Here is an 8,141-nt window from a genome sequence, read left to right on the forward strand (position 1 = left end):
AACTGTTGAATCATAAATAAACCTTTAGTACATTCCTGCCTATAAACCTCTAAGATTCACATGCCTACAACCTCTAAGACAAAACCTGCCTATACCCTCTAAAACCACAAGATGTCGCTAATTAGTGCTGTGTTTAATTATACCATTAATAAATCTCTAAGACAGTTGAATAGCGGTCCAACGCACTAAAGATTATTATTCAGGTAAAAGTACAGATGTTACCATGCTATGATCTAACAATGAACGCAAAATAAATTGTACAAACATTAGGTCATAAGGTACAGTCAATACATACGTGTGCGCTCTGGGACCAGTTACCGGCATCAATAATGAGACCTCCGTCGAACAGCATAACAGGAACACTGCAGACTGGCATCTTGTTTCAGAGCACTCACATATATACCCGTACTGGGATAAGCAATACAATAGAATACGTTGGCAGGTTCTCATTGGTTCCTCTTTTTGCTTCTTCCGTTACGGTACAATTCATAGGTCAGTGCAAAGACACAACCCAGCCTCCAACAACCTGATTGTGTCCACTTTCCCGCTGCATAACAAAATCTAGTCTAAACTATGGCATACAACATTTCAAGAAGTTATTCTCTCTAACATTCATATTTCATAGCCGCATGTTCTGATCTTCTCACCGATGCCACCGGAACGCTGTTGAAACAGAGTAAATCAGTACGGCACCAAACACAGCCCAATTGTCATTTACTAAGCCATAGTTACAGAAAACATTCATTTCTTTATATACTGACATTGCGTTTAAACCAAGTAATAATTATCCTTTTTGCGTTACGGGACCATTGCTTTTAAATGTATGTATGCGGGGAGAAACAGCACTGAATTGCGTTGTGCGTCTGAGGGTCGGTGGGGCACTCAGCGAGCAGCACAAAGCTGGAAGGGCATCTATGTGTGTGTGTGGCCATGCCAGTATGATTTTGGGAAGGATCACTAAAAATCTGACTGTGTTCTGTTTAACATTGTGTGTATGAGTTGCAGGGAATGTTGCTACTTTTCAAATATAAGTCTGTGTGATATTATACACGTAAGTCCATGCATGATGGGCCACATGCACACACATACACACACATATATATATATATATATATATATATATATATATATTTATATATATACACAAGCACACATGTATTTTTCTGATGTTTTTAAACTGCAATTGCAAAATGTGTTTATACAGTGAATTTAGTTCTCATACAGGGTGGAGGCTCCAGCAGTGCAGTCGGAGCCTCACTCTTTATTCTGCTTGTTTTGGTTGTGGGGATGGACTCAATTGTGTAGCTCCATAGCTAGGCTACATTACAATTGCCACAGCTCATATATTCTTATGTAAAAATGCTCATAGCACCACGGTATATTGTGTCGTGTTATGGTATAGGGATTTTCTCCAGGATGGGCTTTGTATAAGATTCCAAATGCTAATAAGTTAGTGTTTATGTGCTAAACACTGTCTGCCTGTGTTTGAGGAAGGATGACTATGTACTTTTTTTTCAAAACAGTGTTGTGAGATTTTATTTCTAAGATGGAGTCTTGTCGCCCTTTACAAGATAGCATTGCGCAGATTCCAATTGCAAACAGATTCTGTCTTCGCCAATTATCCGGTTTCGACACTACGCATAGGCCCATTCTGCAGGAAGCCAGCAGGTGTAATTATGTTTCCTTCCTCTGTGTACTTAGCGACTTACACTATATAGGTAGATTAGGGTTTGCACAACTGAATATATTGCCCTCTCTCTAAAGAAATTATACAGGATAATACATTGCAATATATTGAAACTGTATGCCCCTCTTTCCTTTGTCATAATATATTCTCTGACTGCCTCTATATGTTCTTGTGTTGGATCATTTGCATTTGTATTGTGCCACTGCCTGGATGGGTTCTAAGGTCAATTGGAACTTAAGAAAAGAGGGGAAAATTTATGCAAAAGTGTTGATTGCATTTGTATGTAATGAAATCATTCAATATTCATCTGAGTATAGAATCTAATCTTGCAGGAAAAACTGAAGGACATAAGAGTCACTGGGAAACCGTAATGAGCTTCTGTAGTGATTAAAAAAACACTTGAGTTTTTCGAAAATGGCAGTAGAAATAGTGTCTAATCAGCAGTGAATGTGGGAGGCAGAGATTGGAGTGACATTCTGCTGAGAAGACGGTGAAATGTATGCACGCTGTAAACTTTGACATGCCAGCCTCAATTTGTGTTACAGAATCATAAACTAGGCGCATACTTTTCCAAAGCAATTTTGTGTCTGTCTTTCTCAGTCCAGCAGATTTCTAATCACAACAATTTGGAATTATTTTGCTTTTAAAATGTGGAGACGGTATTAATGGGCCGAAGTGGAAGGTTGGTTCTTTGTTTTAAATCCTCCCACTACAAAAAACAATCCACATAGAGTATAATATTATTTATTTAGGAAGATCTATGAAAATCTTTAAAAAAAAAAGAATATTTTGTGTTGTTCTGTTGTTAAAAGAAAGGTCTGTCTGCACAGGTAAAACTGACCATACGTGCTGCAGTTTTGCTGGCCAATTGGGTTGTTTTGAAGGCCCAAAAAAAGGAATATCTGGATCAGCTGTCTTCTGCCCAAGATCTTTCACGTTGGTTGTGATGGCTAAAACATTTGGTGGAACGAGGACTGCGTTAAACAAACTGTCGACATTAGAATGTCGACAAGGTCCAGCAGGCACCATGTGAAATGTTGACATTCTCAGAATGCCAACGACTATGGTTAGTCGCAACCGGGAGAGTTAGGGTTAGGCTGCAGGGATTATGGTTAGGAACTGTGTGGAGGGGTAGGGTTAGGGATTCATTTTAGGGATAAGGACAGGATACTTACCGGAACGCCGCTCCTCAGATGCCTGTGCAAAAACTGCACATCACATGGTCGCCGGGACCCGGAAGAAGATGCTGTAGCCACTGCAGCCACCGGGACCAGGTAAGTGACCACTGGGCCACCAGGAACATTAGGTCAACATGCTATCATGTTGACATGTCATCCATTTAGAGTAGACAAGATGCACATTGACATGATAAATGTCAACCTAACATACCCCCTCAGAAGAACCCAGCTGTTAATTCTGAGCGCTGAGCTTTCCAACAGATCTTTCCGATTGTGCTGCACACTACTTCTACAATTACACATAACTGTTGCTGCCTGTTATATATATATATATATATGTATTTATATATATATATATTATATATACAAAATAATATATATACTATATATATATATATATATATATATATATATATATATATATATATATATATATATATACAGTCAGGTCCAAAAATATTGGGACATTGACAGAATTTTCATATTTTGGCCTCTATTCACCGCCACAATGGCTTTGAAATTAAACAAACAAGATGTGCTTTAACTGCAGACTTTCAGATTTAATTTGAGGGTAATTACATCCAAAGCAGGTGAACGGTGTAGGAATTACAACGGTTTCTATATATGCCTCCCACTTTTTAAGGGTTCAAAAGTAATGGGACTATCAACTCAAAAGCTATTTCATGGACAGGTGTGGGCTATTCCCTCGTTATTTCATTATCAATTAAGCAGGTAAAAAGTCTGGAGTTGATTCTAGGTGTGACATTTGCATCTAGAATCAGTTGCTGTCGACTCTCAATATGAGATCCAAAGAGCTGTCACTATCAGTGAAACAAGCCATCATTAGGCTGAAAAATCAAAACAAACCCATCAGAGAGATAGCAAAAACATTAGGTGTGGCCAAATCAACTGTTTGGAACATTCTTAAAAAGAAAGAACGCACCGGAGAGCTCAGCAACACCAAAAGATCCGGAAGACCACGGAAAACAACTGTGGTGGATGACAGAAGAATTATTTCCCTGGTGAAGAAAAACCCCTTCACAACAGTTGGCCAAATCAAGAACACTCTCCAGGAGGTAGGTGTATATGTGTCAAAGTCAACAATCAAGAGAAGACTTCACAAGAGTGAATATAGAGAGTTCACCACAAGATGTAAACCATTGGTGAGCCTCAAAAACAGGAAGACCAGATTAGAGTTTGCCAAACAACTTCTAAAAAAGCCATTACAGTTCTGGAACAACATCCTATGGACAGATGAGACAAAGATCAAATTGTACCAGAGTGATGGGAAGAGAAGAGTATGGAGATGGAAAGGAACTGCTAATGATCCAAAACATACCACCTCATCAGTGAAGCATGGTGGTGGTAGTGTCATGGCATGGGCATGTATGGCTGCCAATGGAACTGGTTCCCTTGTATTTATTGATGATGTCGGCTGACAAAAGCAGCCGAATGAATTCTGAAGTGTTTCGGGCAATATTATGTGCTCATATTCAGTCAAATGCTTAAGAACTCATTGGACGGCGCTTCACAGTGCAGATGGACAATGACCCGAAGCATACTGCAAAAGTAACCAAAGAGTTTTTTAAGGCTAAAAAGTGGAATGTTATGCAATGGCCAAGTCAATCCCCTGACCTGAATCCGATTGAGCATGCATTTTACTTGATGAAGACAAAACTGAAGGGAAAATGCCCCAAGAACAAGCAGGAACTGAAGACATTTGCAGTAGAGGCCTGACAGATCATCACCAGGGATGAAACCCAGCGTCTGGTGATGTCTATGCGTTCCAGACTTCAGGCTGCAATTGCCTGAAAAGGATTTGCAACAAAGTATTAAAAAGTGAAAGTTAGATTTAGGATTGTTTAGTTTGTCCCATTACTTTTGGCCCCTTAAAAAGTGGGAGGCACATATAGAAACCATTGTAATTCCTACACCGTTCATCTGATTTGGATGTAATTACCCTCAAATGAAATCTGAAAGTCTGCAGTTAAAGCACATCTTGTTTGTTTCATTTCAAAGCCATTGTGGTGGTGAAGAGATGCCAAAATATGAAAATTCTGTCAATGTCCCAATATTTATGCACCTGACTGTATATAGATATATACATACATATACTGTATATATATACCTGTATGTATATATATATATATACATATATATATATATATAACAAATTGGAATCGGCACTCACCAGGTAGCTGACAAATAATATTAAATTTAATTACCCATCCTTGATGGAAGAAAAGTGCGTAGAGCCATAAAGTGCAGTAGTCTACGTTTCGGTCCAATAGTGGACCTTCATCAGGACATAGCAGCAGACATGTTACAGCTTGACAACCAAGGAGAGACAATTTTCTTGCTGCATGCCAACTGGCAATTGGTTACTGCTACCCTCTCCAAAGAGTGAGAAATAATAACCAGGTTAATGAATGCATCTTGAACACTAGGCAAAATAATGCCCAATAAACCATAATGATAAACTCTGTTAGTACGCACGTTAGTTTTACCAAACACTACAGATGCAGATGTTAAATCTGTGTTGTGACTGTGTTTCTGCATTTGTCATAGTTAAGAAATTATTACAATTTTGACAGATGCTTAAGCTGTGCTCAGGGGAACATCTCACACTAGAGACAGAGGCGGAACTAGAACTTTGTGGGCTCCATAGCATAATTTTTAAGGGGCCCCAATAGTTCTAGAGAGACCTCTCTCTCGGCAGTGGTGCATTAGAATGACATATACATATTCTTCGGACAATATATTTTTTATTGGGAATATGTGACAAGAATTTTATTTCCTTATTGTAGGCTTTTTGAAAATAAAAAAAAATAATAATTGAATTTTATAATTTAAATATAATTTTATGGAACTACTGATTCACATCATTCACTACCATATTTTCATGATCGGGACAGATATACCCACAAAAAAGGGAGCATGGCCTGTAATAAAGGGGCGTGGTCTTGCGGGAGTCACTATCGCGCCACTCCGGGGGCGTGCCCAGCATCCCAGGAGATGCTGGGCTGTCCTGTCTCCCAGAGACTGTGCCCAGTGCCCAGACTGCTGGCTCCTCCTCTGTGACAGGAACCAAGGGCCTGATTCAGAGCTGAATGCTCTGAATCAGGGCCCTCCTCCCTGAAGATGGAGCGGCCTCTTGGACACTCGCATAGCTGTGGGTTACCATGGTGATGGTCGCGATGGTCTTGACCATCGCGACCATCGGGCTTGCGATGAGACCCTGCGGTAGGGTCTCGCTGCCGCAAGCCCTGGAATGATTTTGGATCTATCAGAGCCAAAATCACTTACACTGACATCTCTAGTGATGTCAGTGGGGCCAGCTTCAGGCGGTAGGCATTCCCATGGGAACGCCTCCATCTGGCAGGCACGCCCCCCGGCACGCCCACCAAAGGGGGCGTGCTGTCAATCAACATCGACAGCACGCCCCCTTTGGTGCGAGACCCGAAGCGATGGAGAGCCCTTCGCTCGCCGTGTCTTGCGCATGTGCACGACGGAGCTCCCTCCTGCGCATGAGCAGTGGGGGAACATCGACCCGCTTGCGAGCGTACTGCCGCTCACGAGCGGGTCTGAATGACCCCCCAAGTGCTAGGTATGGCCAACGGTACTACACCCATCGATGTTTGCCATCGATGGGTGTTATAGCTGGAACCATCTACCATCGATGGTTCACACTATCGAATATTCGCGCATTCGCAGAAGAGCACTTGCTGGAGAAAGCCAGCCAGCAGCAGAATTTTTCTCTGGGCATGCTTGGCACAGCTCCCCCAGTGGCTTGCTATGGTAATGCTGTTGCCAGTGAGTGTGTTGTTGTGTGTTAGTATTCTCACAATGGCAACTGAAGTTGGTCACTACACACAGACGGGCTCTCAGAGAGCTGGGTGGCAGAGCGGGGGCCGGGGCTGGACTCTGGAGTGGGCTGCCCAAAGCAGAGCAGTGCAGTGAAGTCTGTGTGTCTGTAAGTGTCAGTGACATCATGTATCACCTGGACCTGTTGGACTGTCCTCCTGTCACTGCCAAATGTTACTGTGTGTTGGTCTGCTCCAAGACTTGGGACTTCACTTCTTTGTTTACCTGGACACGGACGGATGGACTAAGAGAGCCGGGGGGTGGGGCTGGATTGGGCTGTGACGAGGCTCACTGCTGTTGACTGACAACTGAGTTGAAGATTCTCAGCCAGTCAGTGAGGTGGGGCAGCCAATGATCCACCAGTCCCAGCGCACATCCAGCCAGGAAGTGGAACAGAGATGACAGGTGGAGGCAGCAGCAAGCCCAAGGATCTATACAAGCATAATGATTTATGAAAAAAGAAAAATCGCCATTGGCCCTAGGAATACCACCAATGGCGGGAAACCATCTGGTTCTCTGCCATCGATGGTAACACTATTTGTCATCGACCATAAACTATAGATATTTTCAAAATGTCAACGGTCATCCCTACCGAGTTCTGCAGGATAATGTTACACTGCAGCACCTGTCTCCTGTCACTGAGGAGGAGGGGAGCCGACATGTTGCTCAGAGATCCCCTCATATTATCAACAGAGTCCCCATATAGTATATTAGCAGCTCAGAATCCCCTTCATATGATCAGCTCAGATGCTCCCCTCATTATCAGTTCATTGCCCCTTCGTACTATCAGACCAAAAACCTCCCTCATACTATCAGCATAGAGTCCCCCTCATTCTAACAAATCAGAGAACCCCCCTCATATTATCAGCTGAGAGACCCCCTCATATTAACAAATCAAAGAACCCGCCTGTTCAGAGACCCACTCATATTGTGAGCATAGAGACAACATATATTAGCAGCTCAGGGTCCCCCTCATATGATTAGATCAGATGCCACCATCATGGTCAGCTCAGTGACCTCTTCAGAGTAGAGCTCAGAAACCTCCCTCATATTATCATCTTATAGACTCCCTTCATATCATCAGCTTAGAACCCTGACCCCCCTCATACTATCAGCAAAGAGACCTCCTCATATTATCAGATCAGAAACCCCTCATATTATCAGCTCAGAGACCCCCCCTTCATATTATCAGCTCAGAGACCCCCCTCATATTATCAGCTCAGAGACTCCCCTCATATCATCAGCTTAAAACCTCCACCCCCGTCATACTATCAGCTTAGAGACCACCTCACAGGGGCATAACAAGGTATTTGAAGGCCCCATAGCAAAAGTTTGTAAGGGCCCCTATGAACCACCCAATGGTGAAAAATGTATATAACACATAACTTTGACAAGGAATATGGGCCCCCTTA

Source organism: Taudactylus pleione, unplaced genomic scaffold (genome assembly GCF_031769625.1).
Source record: "Taudactylus pleione unplaced genomic scaffold, aTauple2 ptg000009l, whole genome shotgun sequence".
Taxonomy (NCBI): domain Eukaryota; kingdom Metazoa; phylum Chordata; class Amphibia; order Anura; family Myobatrachidae; genus Taudactylus; species Taudactylus pleione.